At 43.5% G+C, this 19,444-nt stretch overlaps 1 protein-coding gene and 1 non-coding gene across 4 annotated transcripts in view; both read right to left on the reverse strand.

Annotated features, from left to right (window-relative positions):
- Positions 1-19,444, reverse strand: part of Ncoa2 (nuclear receptor coactivator 2) — a 228,504-nt gene that overhangs the window by 173,744 nt on the left and 35,316 nt on the right. The window lies entirely within an intron of this gene.
- Positions 16,150-16,259, reverse strand: LOC115032383. The gene has a single exon (XR_003838064.1). It is a non-coding gene; the product is annotated as a U6 spliceosomal RNA (small nuclear RNA).

Here is a 19,444-nt window from a genome sequence, read left to right on the forward strand (position 1 = left end):
GACTCTCAGCCAAGGACCAGTAGCAACAACAGTGGCACTGTCTGGTTGTGATGAGCACTGCAGGTTTTTATGGAAGAAATATTAGGCAGCGGTGGTAGTGCAGGGCAGACAGACCTGAGTTTGAGGCCAGCCTGACTTCCACACTGAGTCGCAGATGACCACAGCTACACAGAGAAGACCTTCGAAAAACCAAAAGGGAGGGGGGAGGAGAAGAACTGAGGGAGGGGTAACTTAAGCTCGAATATGGGCAAAATATCAATGAATTTAATGATGCTTGGTGCCTCAAACAAATGTGGGGTTGTTTTGCCATTTCTGGAGCTGCAGTTAGGATACATAGCCTCTGTACAAGAGGTAGAGATCTCTAACCTGAGCTACACTCCAATCTCAGACAATTCTTACCTGTCATATTCCTTGATCTACACTCTTTTAACACAAAATTTAATTATCTAGGAGTAGTAAGTAAAACTCTTGCAGTGGTATGTGACCTCCCCAACAATGGCCTTGCCTGCTTTGAGAACTACTAATGACCTTTGTGGTACAAATAAAACAGAAACAACCCCAAAATGATTTCTATTTAAGTATGTGCACACTCGCCGGCCTCACACTTACATTTATTAATTAGTAACCTTCTGTTCAATGACATGCAAGGGATAATCTGTCTGACTTTGCCCAGGAGATGTAGTTACGGGGTAAGCAGTGGACCTTAGCCCTACGTACGTACCCAGCCCCTGGAGCACCTCAATGAAGAGTGTGTTGGCAGCAGCTCTTCTTTTCACTTGTTATTCTTCTTGTGATATGGATGGTTAGGTTACTATGGAGACAAGCCATGTGAGCATAGGGATACTGCAAGAAGCATCATCCCTTTCTCTTCTCCAAAGCAATCAGAAGATATGCAGTACACCCCACTTTGAGTAGACATTCTAAATGTGCTATAAGCTCATAAATAACTAGTTTCCCAACATTATTGGGGACGTTTACCAATTCAAACTGCTGAAAAGGGAAGTAGAAATTTTTTCCTGTTTGCATTTGTTCATGTTCCAAATGTAGTATTACTCCGATGATAGCAAAATTTGTGAGTGCAATTAGTATGCAGAGGCTCTGAGTTCTGCCTGTTGTTCTCAAATGCATGAATAACCTCTTATAGAAATGCACACTATAAAGGTGAGCCAGGTAATTAATACTCTTCCCATTGCATGTCTTCAAAGATGTAAAACAACCCACAATGAAGGGGAACACCTTTGAACGTAAACAAAGTAGTACTATGTTAAGCTCAGATTGCTCTTTACAATGAAACCAAATTGTAAATGAATTCATACAGATATTTTTAAAAAGTGTGTTGTCCATACATGCATTTTGTACTCTATCACATAGACTTTTAACACAACATGCTTTAACCTCACTGTCTTCCGAGTGGGAAGGACTTTATAAGAAACTCTTAGGATTCTTTTCTTTTAAGAAAAACTGAAAACTGCTGCCAGACTCTAAAGCATTTTTATAAATTTGTTATCACTATTACAAAATCCATCAACCTCACATTGTGTGAGATTACGTAATGTACCAGCCATTTCTACATTATCTATGCTTTGACACTAACTGAGCTTCTTATAGCTTTAAAATTCGCAGTCCTGGGCTGGGGCGTTATTGCTGCTGTTGCTTTTTGGTGGTGGTGGAGCCTTACCAGCCTTAGGCAGTCAGCTCCAGGATCCTGAAGACTGACTGAACAGACACTAGCAAAACACAATGAAAAACCAAGACTGCCTTTTAGGTCCAGACACATCAGACTTAATAACTGGCTTTCTGGGATAATTTTTTCAGCTTTTATAAAATTTGAAATAATCAAACGAATTATTTTCCTCAGTTTAAAGCATAAAAAGATTTTTAGTTTTTCCTAACATTTGTCCAATTCAAATAAGACCAATAATGTTAAGACACTTCTAGTTTAATATGCTGAAGAAAAATACAAACTAACCCAGCCTCTTTGGTCATCCTTTGAAAACCTACCCTCTTATGTGTAACCTCCTGACAACGTTAGACATTTTTGAAGGCACTAGATACTGCTAGGGTACCAGAAGACATTTTATGCTAATGATATATTCTCGTTGTATTCTATTTGGGTTTAAAAAAACAATTCTTCGTAAGCTACAAGTCAACATACTCTCCAACCTTTGTAGATTCATATATACACACGCAACCTAGGTAACTGTAACTCATCTTTCAGAATTTATGTTTCCTTGGGAATAATGTGGATTCAAAAGATGATGTGTATCACAGACAAAATATAAAAGACATCACCGGACAAATTACATGAGCCAGCACCTCGGTCATTAACTGTTTACTTGCATACTGACTGTCTCACTGCAAGCACCCAGCAAAAGTAAACAACCGCTATCCCCAGATAGTCAAGGAAGCTTGAGTTACTCCAAGAATGACTGTCTATACATTACTAAGCACCTATTGCTATTAATCTGGGCACTGGGAATAACTTGCAAGATGCAAAACCACAAGAACTGAAGATACTCAAGTATTTCTATAAAATGTATGTTTTTATTAATGAAATTGGTGGAAAATACCTACTTATGCCTTTCCCTAAAGTTTTATTCTGTGATATTTAACATCCTTAGCCAAATATTAAAACTTACTAATAGATGGCCTGTCCCTACTTATGCCTTCCCCTAAAGTTTTATTCTGTGATATTTAACATCCTTACCCACATATTAAAACTTGCTAATAGACGGCCTATTCTAAAACCACCACAGTTTCTGAGGCAGCACAAAAGCCTCCAGCCAGCATCAGCCCTGAGCACACACAGCACAAGAGCTGTGCGCAAGCGGAAGGAAGCTGCTGCCTTCCTTTAGTTATTGCAACCCAACCTGAAACTCTTGGTCCATATCACAGTTAAGAAGAGTGAAAAGAAAATAGTCAATAAACTCTTCAAGATAATGAGCTTCCCAATCCAGGTGACTGTGTGCAACTTGGAACTCACTGGGTCTGTTCTCATAAGCATGGTTGCTAGGCTACTCAACTAGCAGCATGGCCTTTTTAATGAATATATTCTATGCACATAGCACAAAAGTGCACTTATATACAGTTCTATAAAAGGTAGAGAGCAAAAGCAAAATATTCCACAAGCACTCAGAACCTGGGTTACTGTTGTCAAGGTCCAACCCCACACAGGAGCTCATGCCACAGCGGGCCAGGGCCTCTGCCCAGTGAGGCTGAGGGCCATGAGACCCACCGGAGATGGATCAGTGTTTCAGGGAAGATGGCAGGCACCGAAGTGATCTATGTCTGGAAAAGGCAGAAGACCAGCCTAGGAGGTGTGAGGGTGGGTCCTAAGGAAAGGCAGCCCTGGGCTACAAACAGGAGCTGGGCCCTCAGACTCCTCAGCAGCCTTCTCCTCCCCAGAGTTAGGCCTCTCCTCCTCCCTCAGCACTCACCTGCAGCTCTGCTTGGTGAGGGAGGGGAGGGGCAGGACAGCAAGAGCTGTCTCCACCCACAAGCCCAACAGTGTGTGACACCAACAACAGAGCACTGGTGGACACACTGGAGAGCAGAGAAGGAAACAGACCTGCACCCACACATTCAGCTTCTCTTTGATTCCAGGCAGGGATCAAAGCAAGGTCCGGAGAGGAGAAGAGGAGAAGTGGGAAAAGACATCAGGACAGTCATGCGCTCAGGGGAAGGTCGGGGCTATAAGTGTCCAGGTCTGTTTATTAACAAACTTAAGAGTTCAGAAGACAAAACACAGTTCTAAGCTGCATTATAAAAGATGATAAACACTAAACCATCTCAAGAAGGCAGTGCATTTATTTAATGTAAAACCTGTCTCAAGTGGGGTTGAGGCTTACATGCTCCATTCAATGCCAGTGCCAAACTGCTGGGGAATAGTGAAGGACAGAAGCAGCCACTTCTCAGCCAAGCGCCTGAGCCACAGCCACTCCTGGAAACGGTTAGGCCTGTCGTGCCATGGACATTAGTACTCAGAAGAGAGACCTGAAGATTAACCACATCTAAAAGTTAAATTATCATTTCATATAGCTCCAAAGGATCACCAACAAAGTAATGTGGTTGCTCCCGAGGAGTTAAATGGAAGCAGTGACATGCAGGGACATGGGGCTAATGACCTCCAAGGCCTTCATTCCAAGTTCTATCAAAGAACTTGTAAATGTGTCCCATGTGGCTCATAACTTTCTTCTTCAGCCAGGGTGTTCTTCAAATTCAGAAATGTCAGTTCTCAGCCAGATAAAATTTCAAAGCATTTGTAAAGACGTAAGCAGAGTTACCGTGACTTTAGCTGCACAGCCGGTGACCATGTGCAGGACTAGTAAACAAATCGAAGGGACAAAGAAACAAGCCACTCAAGCAGGAGCTACAAAACAGTCTGCAGTAGGCAGATGCAACCCAGACCTGGCCCTCCTTCAGGTACCTTGTGAAATTATATTCATACCAAGAAACACTCTTAAGTTGGGTTTGTTTTAGCTACAAGACCTTAAATGCAGCACAGGCTTTCTCACTAACGTTATGTGCCTAACACCCTCTGCCAATGTTCTCCAAAGCACAAGAGAGTTTTCACATCCACCAACCCCCTCTACACACACGCGCACACACACACGCATGCACACACACACACGCACACACACACGCACACACGCACACACACACACACTCTCACACACCCACGCTCACACACACACACACACACACGCATGCACACACACACACTCACACACACACGCACGCACGCACACACACGCACACACAGGCACACACACACAACTACTTTTAAGTAAGCAAATAAAAAAGATGCAAGGTGTTTTGCCAGAGAGCAGAAGACAGCACTGGGCAGAGAAGGGGCAACTACAAGTTCACACAGCTGCAGGAGCAGCACAGACCTGACCAAGCCTGACAACCAGGGCCCCAGATCCAACCATCTCCCACCACACTGCGAGTCCCCGCCCTGGGGTGCAAACCCAAGCAGCACAGGCTGCTTATCCTCACATGGCCTTCCCTCCGGGGCCTCTAGGGACTAGTGTGTCCCGGTATGTGTCCTAGCAGTGATCAGAGGTGGGTTACCTGAGATGTTTTCTAAGATGCAGAAACCAGCAAAGTGTGTTTGGTTTTGATTTTGGTTTTGGTTTTAGAGACAGAGTCTCAACTACGTAGCTCTGGCTGTCCTGGAACTCGCTATGTAGACCAGACTAGCCTCAAACTCACAGAGATTCACCTGCCTCTGCTGGAAATAAAGATGTATACCACCACACACAGGTACAGACAAAAATGTAAGCACTGCCCATTTAAGCACACAACATTTCAGCAGGAGCACATTTCCCTGTGGATTCAAAGCTGCACAGAAGCCTGCTTTTCTGGCCTTCGCCCTGGCTCCACCATTCTGACCTGTGTCACAGCTCTTACTGTTTACAGCCACTGGGTGTAAGTATCAAAGTCGCTGCTGAATGATAATTACATCTTCTTGCAACATCCCTGTTGCTAGGTCCAGGCCTGGGTCTGCAAGGAGCACAATATTGGTTTGTCTGTCAATGCTCAAATTTCAGATTGTTCCTGAGATGACTTATCAGTCTGAACCTGAGCTGCCTGCCTCTTTTCTAAACTGCCAATAAGGCAATTGTTTCCTTTCACAAAATTAAGACACTGTGTTATCACAAAAGGCCCATGAGAGGGAGTAGAAGTGTCACCAGACAGGCCTATCCTGCAGGTGCCCAGAAGTAGAGCTGGGAATGAGGAGAAACAAACATGAGACCTGGGGCTGATTACCATTCACTGTCATCTCCTGGCTATCCATTCCCAACTAGTCCCAACTCTTTCAACAGGGTGGGATTCTACGAGGCTCAGCTTGCTGACAGACTAATCATGATTTACCCTTCAAAACTACCACTTTAATAATTGTAGATACCATCAGCATAAGATGCAATGGCAGACTCATGGCCAACTGGCCAGAAAGGCTTTCTTGAGTGTGAATAAGGTACTGCTCACTCTTTGAATCCTTGGTTCTACAGGTGAAGAAAAAGCCAGGGCAAGGGGATTTGCTTCTGATGTTTACAAATCTACTCACACACAATAGCTCTTACCTTAAAATTTATAATACTATCATGAGTTGTTGAGATACTGTACCAAAAAGAATGACTTTTAAAGGAGGAAAATATATAAAAGCTAGACCTACTAGAGCATAATCAATGAATGTCCACTCAAGCCAAAGCCTCATTATACCATTACAATCACAACAGTGCAGGATGCCGGCCACCCAGGTGCAGGGTTGCATAGAAGTGGCTGTATCGGTGGCATGGGTAAGTCTGCTGCCTTTTGAAAAGGCAGGGTAATCAAGTTTCTTAAGAAGAAAATGGTTAGCAGCCTCATTAAAGGAAACTAAACCCATCTGCAATCAGTTTAATTATTCTCAATCAATATTTCCAGTCTGTGCTAACTGCTTAGACAACAAGAAATGGATGAGTAAGAGAGGCTCCGCCCAGTAGGAGCCTCAACACAGAGACACTCCAAGCTGCCTGCCACCTGCACATCACAGAAGTTAGGTAAATGGCAAGACCTCCAAAGACACATACTCTGTGTGATTAAGAAAGGCTGTAGGAGAGGGCCCTTCACTCCTTTCCACAGAGGAGATATAGGCAGTGGGGGCTCCCTAAGAGCTGAACCTGGGGAGGGCAGAACAGGCCCAAAGGCTTATGGTAGATCTCTGACCAATGAGGTCAGAGAAGGCCAGCAAACCCACAGGGGTGCCTGGCCAGTGTCTGGCAAAGTGAGGAACCTTCTGCTCCAATTGTAGTCAGAGTGCTAAATCCTAAGGGAGAGTCTGGGCATGCAGGCGGCCGAAGGCATACAATGGATCACAGTCCTCTTCTGGGAGGGCCTGGGAAGTGGTCTGCAGGAAGAGGGCAGGTGAGCACAGAAAGAGACAAAGTGCACAAAAGAAGCAAGAGGATTGCTCCCAAATAGGTATGCAGCAGTGCCCACACACAGAAACTAGGAGACCGGGGCAAGAACTGGTTTGGGTGGGGGAAGTACTTGGCTTCATTCAGTTGTGTGACACTGTGTCAAGCAAGCAGAGCTTCAAGCAAGGTCAGGCTGAAATCTGTGGATTTAGAAGCTACTCAAAGTTGGTGACACTGGATGAATAAGAAATAAGACCAATTGAAAAAGAGCACATTGGCAGATTCCAGAGGAAAAGTCACTTAAAAATGACTGAGGGGGTGAAGGAAAGAAGGAAAGCCAGAAGGAAAGCTAACCCCAGCCATGGGAGACTGGCAAGAGACTCTCAGTCTAACAGAACTCATCAGGAGCTGGTGGCTATGAGCACTGTTATGCAGGGGCAAAACATTAAGCGTATGGTGCCAACTTGTGTGTTTATCAAAATGGGAGAGTATTGGTCTAGTGTACACAAGGTCTGAAGTTGGATCACAGTAATAACGGTAAAGCAGCAACATGGGTAAACACATCACGTCAAGGAAGTCAAATGGGCTGTAGGGAAATGAAAAAGCTCTGGCCTAGATGGAGGAGACCCAGGAGTGAGGCAGCTGTAAGCAGTCAGAGGACATAAGCATAGTTACCGATACTGCAGAAGCAGTGCAGAGCACTGGGAACAAAAGAGAACTCAGAACTGATAGTTGAAAATGATGTATAACAAAATATTGTAGAAACGTATATGTTATTGAAATTGCCTCAATAATAAATTTAAAACATGTAATAACCATAAAAACAAATTGATCTTCGAGTCTCTAACAGATAAAGTCAATAGCTGCAAATGGAAGGAAAAGGAATGGTTAGCAAAGATTCAGAGAGGGACTAACAGAAGAGACAGGTAGTCCCAATACTCTGCGTGGATCCACTGGAAATAACTGTACTTTAAGTTCAAGAAGTGGCTATGTGTTCCATGCCAGCACTCAGTCAGATGCTGAATTCTGACGCCTAGGAATTCCTTCACGTGATCTTACAAATGAAATATGACGTGGTCACTGCTTTTTTTTTTTTTTTTGTTTTTTTTTGTTTTTTTTGTTCGAGACAGGGTTTCTCTGTGTAGTCCTGGCTGTCCTGGAACTCACTCTGTAGACCAGGCTGGCCTCAAACTCAAAAATCCGCCTGCCTCTGCCTCCCAAGTGCTGGGATTAAAGGCGTGCGCCACCACACCTGGCTTGGTCACTGCCTCTTTGATGCTCTATTCTGAATTGGTCATCCTGAGCAAATTCTACGTCTGCACCACATGTGGCAGGACAAAGTTCTACAAGTTCACACTCCAATGGATGCATAAAGGAGTTCTTTATCCCAAACTAACTCGCCCTCAGTCTCACCTAGCGTCACACCGATTGCACCTTTCTTAATATTCAGCCCTAAGGAATATGTATGTTAGTACACTGCTGTATGTCCAGGCACTTTTATTTAACATATCATATAGCATCTATCTCAGATGCATATAAAGCCTTATTTTGGGTAATGGCAAGATCAAATGTTTCCATACCTCCACAGAATGCCTAGCACATTAATGATTTAAGCAGATGATCTAAGGGAAATCTGCTCTACAGTGGCTATGATGGCTAACTCAGCTGTCAACATGACTGGATTTAGGTGGGCCAGGGTATTTCCTAAGGGTTTGCTTAACAGCAGAAGGAGAAGCAGCAGCATACAGTGGGTGGCTCCGTATGAGAAGATCCCAAGGAAAAGCTATTGCTCTGTCTACCGCCTTCACGCCTCCCTGGCAGCCTCTGCTTGGTTGCTGTTCCTATGCTCTTCTCTGCCACCATCTTTGGCATTCCAACACGAACTAAAGAGCACCAGCTCTCCAGGGCTCCTCCATGCCTTCAGCACCAGCATGGGACTGCTGAGTCTGGCAGCCTCATAGACTGAGCAGCTAGCATGTTCTCATAAAGGGTTTTCTTTTATAAAACCAGAGTCAATCATTTGTTCAAAATTCCTTAAAATGTAGCAAGCCTAACTAGCATATGATTTTCAATTTTCTGAAAACTAACAGCAAAGCAAAATGTTATGGCCCATTACTGGACAGCCACTGGCTCTGCTAACTAAGGCAGAATATTCAGAATATTTAACATTTTTTTCCTGCTGGTAAGCATAGAAGAAAAGCTAGGCAAAAGGTAGATCTCATGTAAGCATAGTCCTATTTTTCATCACTGAGTAGATGTAATGTATCCCTCATGCGAGCATCAGCCAGGCAATGGATGCCGCGTGACTCTTCTTCACTTGGGTGCGTTCTTCAGAGGATTCATTTGGAGTTCCTTGAAGTCTTGGCGAGTGAGTCAGTGATTTGATTTTGGTCTACTTATTCTCTAGTTTCTATCTTGCATATTATAATTTCTTATTTGATTAATGCTTGCCTTTTATCAAAAAGGAGTGATTTGTAGGCTAGAGAGACAGTTCACTGAGAAGCATCTGCCTGCTGGGTAAGCAACTCCAAGGACCAGCGTTCAAGCCTGAAACCTCACTTAAAGAAATTCAAATGCTGCTGCTGCTGCCACCACAAAAAGAGAGAGAGAGAGAGAGAGAGAGAGAGAGAGAGAGAGAGAAGAGAAGAGAAGAGAAGAGAAGAGAAGAGAAGAGAAGAGAAGAGAAGAGAAGAGAAGAGAAGAGAAGAGAAGAGAAGAGAAGAGAAGAAGGGAGGGAAGGATTCTTGCCAGCCAGCCTTGCCTCTTCAGCCAGTTCTAAGCTAGTGAGAGATGGCCTCTGGTATCCATACAGTCTGCCTATGCACACAGACATTTCTGGAACACAAGAGGAATGTGTTCTTCTCTAACTACAGTTCGTTTTAAGTTTTCAGAGTGTCACAAGGAATTTCTCCATTCACCTTATAATTTATTTTTTTAACAAAATACTTAAAATAATCACTACAGTTTGCGTTGATTTCACAGCCTTTTAACTTATGTAGCAAACATCTGTAAACATCTCCTCGATTACAAAGTACGCTAGGTACTTGCACTGTGCTTCTCCTCACCAGGAAGGTAGTACGACTGCTTTCCTTTAAAAAAATTAAAAAAGAAAGAAAGAGATTTTTTTAAATTTATTTTATATATATGACGAGTACACTGTAGCTGTCTTCAGACACACCAGAAGAGGGCATCAGATTCCTTAACAGATGGTTGTGAGCCACCATGTGGTTGCTGGGAATTAAACTCAGGACCTCGGGAAGATCAGAGTCAGTGTCTCAGCTGCTAAGCCATCTCTCCAGCCTGACTGCTTTCCTTTTTAAATGAGGAAGTCAAATCTAGTTGAAAAGAAAATCACCAATGCCCCAAGTTTATGTGGGTCATGAGTCTGGAACCAGTATTGCTAGCTCCAAAACCAAAGCTCTCACCATGCACACGGATATAAACTACATAGAGTACCTTCCCTATGCCCACAAAGGTTTCAGGTATGTAACAAAACCAATTATGACATGTCAATTCCTTTAATTTTCCAAATAGTATCCCACTCATCCAAAACTGTATGGGTTTCCCCATGTAACTGTACTGAGTTTCTGTATAACTAAACACTTATTTAGTGCCTATTACTGTGACTGCACTGTGAAGTACATGAGGTGTCCACAGCAAAGACGGGAACAGTTAAGAATGAAAGGCATCTTAATAATGGACCAAAGCACATAATAACTGAAATCCAAGTTTTCCCCTATAAGTAATTATTGTTGCTCTATCAAATATACTCTCATATTTCCTGTTCTCTTCTACATTTTTGTAAAATGACAATCTACATACAGTTCATTCTCCCTGGTCAAACAGGCTAGCCAGATGAACCTGGACCGTGTTTCTAATTGAACTTGGCCATCCTCTGTAGATGAAACACTCACAGGAGGTTAGGCAGAAGCAGGTTTCCTTCTGCACATAATGTCAATATTATAGATCATCCAAGCCACCCTAGACTGAAAACACCCTCCCATTTAATGGTGTGTTTACCTTTAAGAGTTTCTAGTTCTTCCCCTTAGAACACATTACGTTGTTGGACTCAAATTATTAAGGCAAACTATTCTGACAATTGCAGCAATCTGACTTGTGGTTGAGATCAGAGAATTTATCACCAAGTTAAGTAAGCCAACCACACTGGTGTTTGAAGAAAAAAAAAAAACCTTTAATATTGTGATTAACAGGAAGTTTTAAAAAGCAAGTTGGCAAATAAAATGGAAAACCTGTTTTGGAAGAATTGGTGAGAGAGACCTTGGAAATTAAAGAGATAAATGGTCTACATGACGGGAAATGCAGGTCAGTGGGTCGGTGGTGGAAAGCTTGCTTAGTATCCCGGAGGCTCTCTGTTCAATCTCAACATAGCCCAAAAGAAAAACAATCTGAAGATGCAGAGTGAAAGCAGACTGTCCAAAGACACGCATGTCGCCTATGGGAGAACCTGGATAAGAGCCTGCCAGCCCACTCTTTCTGCTGCCCACTGCTGAGTATCAGTGCCAGCAGCCACCACCCCCAACCTCTCCCTTGCCCCAGCACCAAGGTCACTGTGGTGTGAGCTCTATAACATAAGAACAGTATGTGACCCTGTGTGCTATAGTCTGATCACTTCTGGGGGTACACTGCAGCTCTCCAGTGACCATCGGGGATGCTTATAAACAGACTGGCTGAGTGTAGGTGTGTGAGCACAACTGCCTGCACGTCAGTTTCCTATTTAATCTTCATCTCACACACTGTCTGCCAAACTCTGCCTCTGGATTCCATCACACATGCTGTTACATCAAATGAAAGCCACTCTCCCCCCATCTCTCCCCCGCCCCCCGGAAGAAATTACTTTACTTGGACCAATCTCCCTTCTCCTAAGGGAGAACAGAGGTTTCTGCTATACTTCCAAACCCACTCCCGAAGCACAACTAGGAAAATACACACTTAGATTGGATTTTTATAATGACCTAAACCACAGAGTGACCTGAGTTATGCATCCTTCTTTTTAGGGTAATCTCAGGAGCTAGAGTCCCTCAGAAAGCAGCCTTTCCAAGACAGACAGACACGGATGTGCACACGCACATATGAGGGCAAACACAAATACACACCCACACAATTCTTTCTCTCTCTCTCTAACTGCCCCCCCCAATAAATGACATCATTAAAAGAAAGAAAAAAGAAGAATGGGGGCTGTAGCTCAGCAGGCAAAGCAGAAGCCCAGTGCACAGCCCCAGCACCATAGGAAACAGCACCTATATAGGTGCCGAAGGGAGCAGAACTTTGGGGTCACCCTCACTTACAAAGCAAGCTTGAGGTCAGCCAGCTGGAGCTACACAGACCCTGTCTCATAAATACAATAAAAAACAGAAACGAAGGAAATTTAACAGTGTGTTCCTATTCAAGTAAAAATCTAGGCAACGTCAGGGAAATCTCTGCCTCTCTTCGCTACTCATGAAGAGTTCAGTGATATGGACAGTGACAACAAGCTTGATGCACTAAAGTGTCCTATAAAGAATGTTTGCAGAATAGCAATCTCTAACACTAACAGAACTTCTGTCTGCTGCTGAGCTGTCTCCGGTTGAATTTGACTGCTCCTGGCAACCTGTGTTTTAGTCATGGGAATCACGATATCAGAATGAGGGTACTGACTCCCATAAGTTGTCCTGTGACCACCACACATGTACAGTGCATGTCTACATGCATGCATACATGTAAGCACACATAAAATTATATAAATAAATGTATATCTCTAAAAGGAAATAACAGAAGCTTGCGTAAGAGTAGAAGATGTATATTGTAGGTGGAAGGTTTTGGGAAAGAGGGTGATTATTATCCGAAATTTGAGCAGTTCCAATATAATGAATTTATTTATGGGGCAAATCAAGGCAATCAAAGCCTGCTGTAATTAAAGGTGTTTGGCACAGATGTTGGTCTTCAAATGCCAGCTTTGTTAGCTGTCTAATCCATACTCACACTGTGGCAATTAGCACACTGTTTATAATATTGTAAATGCAAATTCAACAAAATTAAGCTATTATATACTAGGAAGTGAGTGCTGATTGAGCTAGCTGATGTACTTATATCTCTATTACTATGTCAGCTGTTATGTATGGCACATGGCCAAATCAGCCATGATCAATATAAAGAAGACTAAGCAAGACATATGTTGTCCCTCACTAGCCAAACTATATAATCCTCTAAAGGGGGTGACTTTAAACATAAACCAATATGGAGTTTCCAAGGACACTTCTGAAGACACACGTTCAGTCCCTATTTATTTCCTGAGGCTCTGTTACACCAAACACTATTCTGGTCCTAGAGACCAAGCAATGAGTAAAAATAACAGGAGAAAGAAAAAACAAAAAAATCCCAGTTACCTGACACCACCCACACACACACACACACACACACACCCCGCCCCAGCTGAAGACTGAACTCAGAGCCTTGTGCTTGCTAGGTAAGCACTCTACCACTGAGCTAAATCCCCAACTCCACAAAAACCATAGAATCTTTAATCTACTAGAGACTGAATCGTTTCCTGTCATACTCTAGCTCCAAAATAGTGTCCGAAGCCCTCAGCTAAGAAATATCCCCAAGCCATGCCCAAAGTTCAACAGGAAACCTACCACAGACAGCAGTGTCCACAGACATAGTCAACAATAGAAGAAATAGTCTGCCGAACTGTGTCTTAGGAATGATTCTCTCATGCTCACAAGCAACCTAACTAGGTCAGACCATCTATCTGCCATAATGATTACAAAGACCACAGGAGAGGCCTGAAAGCCCTGTCTCCTGTGCACAAGGAGCTTTACTGTCAAGCACTTCTGAAGCAGCAATGCAGTCGCCCACCGATGATGTTATAAAAGCCCAGCATCAGAGATCACAGGACCTCCCCGCCCCCCAACAAAAAATCCACCACTCGCAAACTAAAAACTGTCTAGAGACCACAGTCCAGACAAATGAGTAAAGGAGCAAAGAAAGATACCTAGAGAATACCAAGCACTACACGTTTCCATATGAAAGGTGTGTTGATTGTTGTAAGTAAACACCTTTCTCCCTCAGAAGTAAGGCACTCATCGATTCTGCTTACTTAACATCTGAAACCAGCAGAAACACTTAAGGACAGAAGGCAAAGGTTTGCTATCAGGTGCCTGTTTCGCCTGTAAAGTTGGCAGGAGGGCTTTTCCCTCCTTAGACCCAACCCATCACTGCACGGTGAAACATCTCATTGGTGTCACTGCAGAGCTAGCTGTGCTCACTAAACCCGGAGCATGGGCCATCTGGCCTCCAGTCACCTTCTCCTGGGACCCTCGGCATCAATCTGCTTTCCTTCAGGTTATGTGCACTCTCTCTTAAAACAGTTCTTCCTGCGCTTTAGGAGTGTGCTGTGGTCTGCCTGCTCTGCCGAAGGTAGGAAGCCTTGCTCAGTGTGTCCCCTCTGCTTGAGATGTGCTTATCATGCTATCAATATAAGAACAAGGAACAATCCACAAGACTACACCCCTCGGGACTAATAGTCAAGGAGGTGAGGGCTATGCACTGAAAACCACACCCACTGCTGACAGAAACCAGAGACAGAGCATGGGAAAACACCAGGACACTGTCAAAAGAACAAAGTCAACTAGCGAGTGGTTCCTGTCAGAATGACAATGATCTTTTGTATAGAAATGGAGAACGAATCCTGAAATTCATAGAGATGCCAGAATTCAAAATAATCAAACAATAGTATAAGGGAGCAATGTTGAAAGACCTTCACTACTCAATCTTAAAATTGCACCAAGACAGCACAATCAACAATTGTACTGGATTACAGAACAAAAGTAAGACTGGATGCCTGTGGCCAAATGACTTCCAACCATGCCTGAACAGTCACATGGAAAGGAACAGAGGTGAACCCCTACTTAGCTCCTACCAAATACAGAAATTTCCACAACGCTTTGCAACCTTGAGCATGGCTCTAAAAGCAACAAATTTAACTTTAAAATTATCAAAATTAAAAGTGCTTGTTTAAAAAAGACAGTACTGAGAAGATGACAAACAATCAGAGACCCGGTGAGTGTCTAGGACAAACAGATGCTCCACTTTAAGGCAGGATTGGAGGAAAAACCTAATGCACATTAAACACAGGGGCAGCAGCCCACACTAAGCAAGTGACCCATCTAGAATCATCAAGCAAACCTGAGTACATTTTCAATACCTCCAAAGTCAGCTTAGACCAATGAGGAAAGCATGGTGCCTGAGTTAAACGGCAGTAATCAGCGAGAGAAACAGTGAGTTGGCACGTGCTGCACAGCCACTGTCTTCCAACAAATTGGTTATAATCCAAGAAGCTACACATTTTCCTGGTACACTTCACTGAAAATTCACTATCTATCCCTTCATCTCACCTTGCAAATTACTAAAGTCCCAAGACAAAACACATAAATTGCAAGCTGTCCTACCAGTATTCACTGTGAATTTAATTAATAGCACAAAACTGAACCCTTGCATTTAAGGACAGTTCATTACACATTGTTAAGAGGCCACTAGAAGCCTTGATGCTCTCATCATCCCAGCCAGCCCATCCCTAGCTGTATTAATCAGGGTTCTCTAGAGTCACAGAACTTACAGGATGAAATATATACATACAGTGTGTGTGTGTGTGGGGGGGTGTAATTTATTGAATGACTTAGAGGCAGCAATCCAACTAACCCAACAATGGGCGGTTGTGAATACAAAGTCCAAAAACCAAGCAGCTGCTCAGTCCCATGAGGCTGGGTGTCTCAGTGATCTTCTGTATAAGGTGGAATTCCACTGAAGTAGGTTCCAACAGATGTGCTGACAAAGTGGGTACACGCAAACAAGGAATGAGCAAACCCTTTTTCCTTCCATTCTCCTTCCATAGGCCTCCAGCAGAAGGTGTAGCCCAGAGGAAAAGTGTGCCTAAAAATCTGGATTAAAGGCCTGTTCCAAACCTCCTCAAGATCTGGATCAAAAGCATGTTGTCTTCCTGTCTCACCATCTCAATCACAGATGTGCCCAATATTTCTGGATTGTAGTTCATTCCAGATATAGTCCAGTGACAACCAAGAACAGCCAAGACACTAGCCATTGCCAGTACAGCCAGGTTTGCTAGTCCCCATGTTTCCATGTGATCAGGGAATTGAAATATCTCTGCCAGTTAAGGTATTACTTATGGAATACTATCCCAGTGTGCGCCCAGGCCAAACACATCATTAAAACAATAAAGATTAGCATTTGTAAAAGTATGGAATGCTTTCTATGACGTGAATTTGCATGTCATCCTTCTGGGGGGCATGCTAATCACCTCTGCATTGTTCCAATTTTAATATATGTATCGTCAAAGCAAACACTGAAGATAAACCTTTTTAAGAGTCAAATTAAAAAATAGTAAGAGGATTCAAAATTGTGTCTAAAACTACTCCGGGTGGTTTTGAGGCACAGAACCCAATCTTAAGTTCTGAAGAGCTTCTAACACTAACCCATCACTTTGTCTATAGAGGAAATGTATACATGAAAATTGGAGCTTCATCAAAATTACTAAAAACAAAAATCTAAATAAAATTGTGGTTATAAAAACCGAATTTGGGGTTAGTGATTTAGCTCCGTGGAAGAATAGTAAGCGTGAGGCCCTAAATTTGATCTTCAGTAGGCAGCTAGGGGTGCTTAATTTACTTTAAATCGTGTGTACGATATTTTTTAACTCAAGAAAAAAAAATGAAGAATATATACACACACACACATACATACATACACACACACACACACACATATATACATATTTAAGAAATATTTTCTAGCTTTATCTTATAATTTAACTTAAAGAGGAGCTGGAGAGATGGCTCAGTGGTTAAGAACACTGACTGCTCTTCCAGAGGTCCTGAATTCAAATCCCAGCAACCACATGGTGGCTCACAATCATCTGTAATGATATCCTGATTCCCTCTTCCGGTGTGTCTGAAGACAGCTACAGTGTACTCATATACATAAAATAAATAAATCTTTTTTAAAAAGGAAATTATTTTAGAAGAATTTATCTTAAATAGATCTTAAAACCAAACCGTCCACTACTACAAAATCTCAAACAGTTTAATTATGAGTAAACACATCTCTAAATGTCCAGTCTCCAAACAGAATGCCAGTATCTGGGAAGTGCATTCCTTCATCCAAAGGAGCAGTGAGTCCATTCAGAGACCATGTGACGGGCAAGTTAGCAGGAATCAGAAACACACCCTTAAGAAGAACCAAAGGAAAGCCGGGCAGTGGTGGCACGAGCCTTTAATCCCAGCACTTGGGAGGCACAGGCAGGCGGATTTCTGAGTTTGAGGACAGCCTGGTCTACAGAGTGAGTTCCTGGACAGTCAGGGCTATACAGAGAAACCCTGTCTTGAAAGAAGAAGAACCAAAGTAACTTCTGGAAAATTCCAAGTATTTTAAAGCAAAACCCAGAACATTCCGAGTTTGAACAAGCCATGTGGGCTGACCTAATGCTTGCACCTTCATTCAGTACCTGCCTGAGAACAGCATGGCTGTCTGAGAGACATTAGCACGGATACAACGGCGGCTGAGTTTCCAGCACATATTTACTATCTTACGCAAAAGGATCTAATTTAAAATAAACACAACAGATTTGTGGGGCAGAGGGTGATTGTGTGGGCAGGAAGTGAGAATGAGGAAGTGGGAAACTAAGGAAAGCTGTCAATCAACACCGCAGCTCCTCATCAGCTCAACAATCAAACTACAGTCGAACTGACTTTCTCTCTGGAAAGGAACCGAGCGTTTAGTTGGAAAGTTTCTTTCCAAACTTCTGTAGTTTATTGAACAAGAACAGTAAACAAGTTAAAATTTGCCATAAACCCAGTCATAGGTATTAACCCGATATGAAATGAAGATGTTTGTCAGACATTTGGTAGCTATAATACTTTTCTGTTTCAGTACTAACACAACTTAGGCACTGCAGAGTGGCAGCCAGAGGCAGGCATGGAAGGCTGCAAGAGGCTGAGCGCTCCCATGCTTCAGGGGAAAACATGAAGGGAAAGAGCACAATGCCTCATCCAGCAAGGCTGCACATTTAAGCCTTCCCAACCGCTGACCAACTAAGTGCTCTCTCAAATGCCTGCCCTGAGTAGGGCCACCCCAGCAAGCAAGAGCTCATGGCAGCCTTGTGACAGAGACAGTCAAAACTTCCTTCCCCTGGTGTGCGGGTGAAGAGAGTGGGGTGTGACTGTACTTTGGAGTACTGTCTACAGGAAGAAAGCTTAACTAACACTCAACAGCCAGGCATAAAGGTGTAAAACTCAGGTCACACTCCGGAGAGGACCCAGGTTGGGGTTGCCAGTCTAAGGGTGAAAACAAGGGTGACTTAAAAATACAGTAAATTTTCTAATTATATACACTTGTGTCTAAGTAGCTTATTACAAACATGTCAAAGTTTGCAACTTTATACTTACAAAGTTGATGTATGTGTGTATATACACATATATTACATATAATTGTATTATTTATTGCATTATATATTTTACATGTCATATTATATTTAGTAAAAATGTAATTGTATTTTTTAATGCTCAAAAGAAATAAAATACTGGTTATGACCTAGAGTTCTCTAGAGATCCAATGTTCTTTATCTTATTATAAATAATGTTTTGGAGCCAGGCATGGTAGTTCACACACCTAATCCCAGCACTCGGGGGACCCAGAGGCCAGCAGATCTGTGTAGCCTCCTGGTCTACACAAGGAATTACATAAAGGCCAGACAAGGCAACATATTCAGATTTTGTTTTAAAAAGCAAACATAAAATGTTTCTCCCACAACAAATATAATGTACCGTGCTGGTGGGGACAGCAATAAAACAGAAATGAAAGTGGAGGAAACTCAAAGAAGGACATGAAAATGAGGGAGGCGGTGCTGGATGACCATGGCTCAACCCAGAGTCGAAGCACAGAAGGCCCAAGTGCCGATCTCCTAGACCAGGAAAAATATGGGCAGAGGGAGAGCACTGTTAATCCAAGAGCACACGGAAAGGGGTGTTCGCTGCATCACTCTAAGTTTTACTGTCAGGGCTAAAGAGAGAAGGGTGAAGGCAAAACTGCACACTCCCAAACAGGCTGCACTCTGGGAGGGAGGTGCAAACAGCCTGCAGAGGCAGGAGGGGCAGGAAACAGTCTGTGAGGCAGGAGGGGGCAGGAAACAGCCTGTAGGGGCAGGAGGGGACAGGAAACAGCCCGCAGGGGCAGGAGGGGGCAGAAAAACAGTCTGCAGAGGCAGGAGGGGGCAGGAAACAGTCTGCAGGGGCAGGAGGGGGCAGGAAACAGTCTGCAGGGGCAGGAAACAGCCTGCAGGGGCAGGAGGGGGCAGGAAACAGTCTACAGGGGCAGGAGGGGGCAGGAAACAGTCTGCAGGGGCAGGAGGGGGCAGGAAACAGCCTGCAGGGGCAGGAGGGGGGCAGAGAAACAGTCTGCAGGGGCAGGAGGGGGGCAGGAAACAGCCTACAGGGGCAGGAGGGGGCAGGAAACAGCCTGCAGGGGCAGGAGGG

Source organism: Mus caroli, chromosome 1, assembly GCF_900094665.2.
Source record: "Mus caroli chromosome 1, CAROLI_EIJ_v1.1, whole genome shotgun sequence".
Classification (NCBI taxonomy): Eukaryota; Metazoa; Chordata; class Mammalia; order Rodentia; family Muridae; genus Mus; species Mus caroli.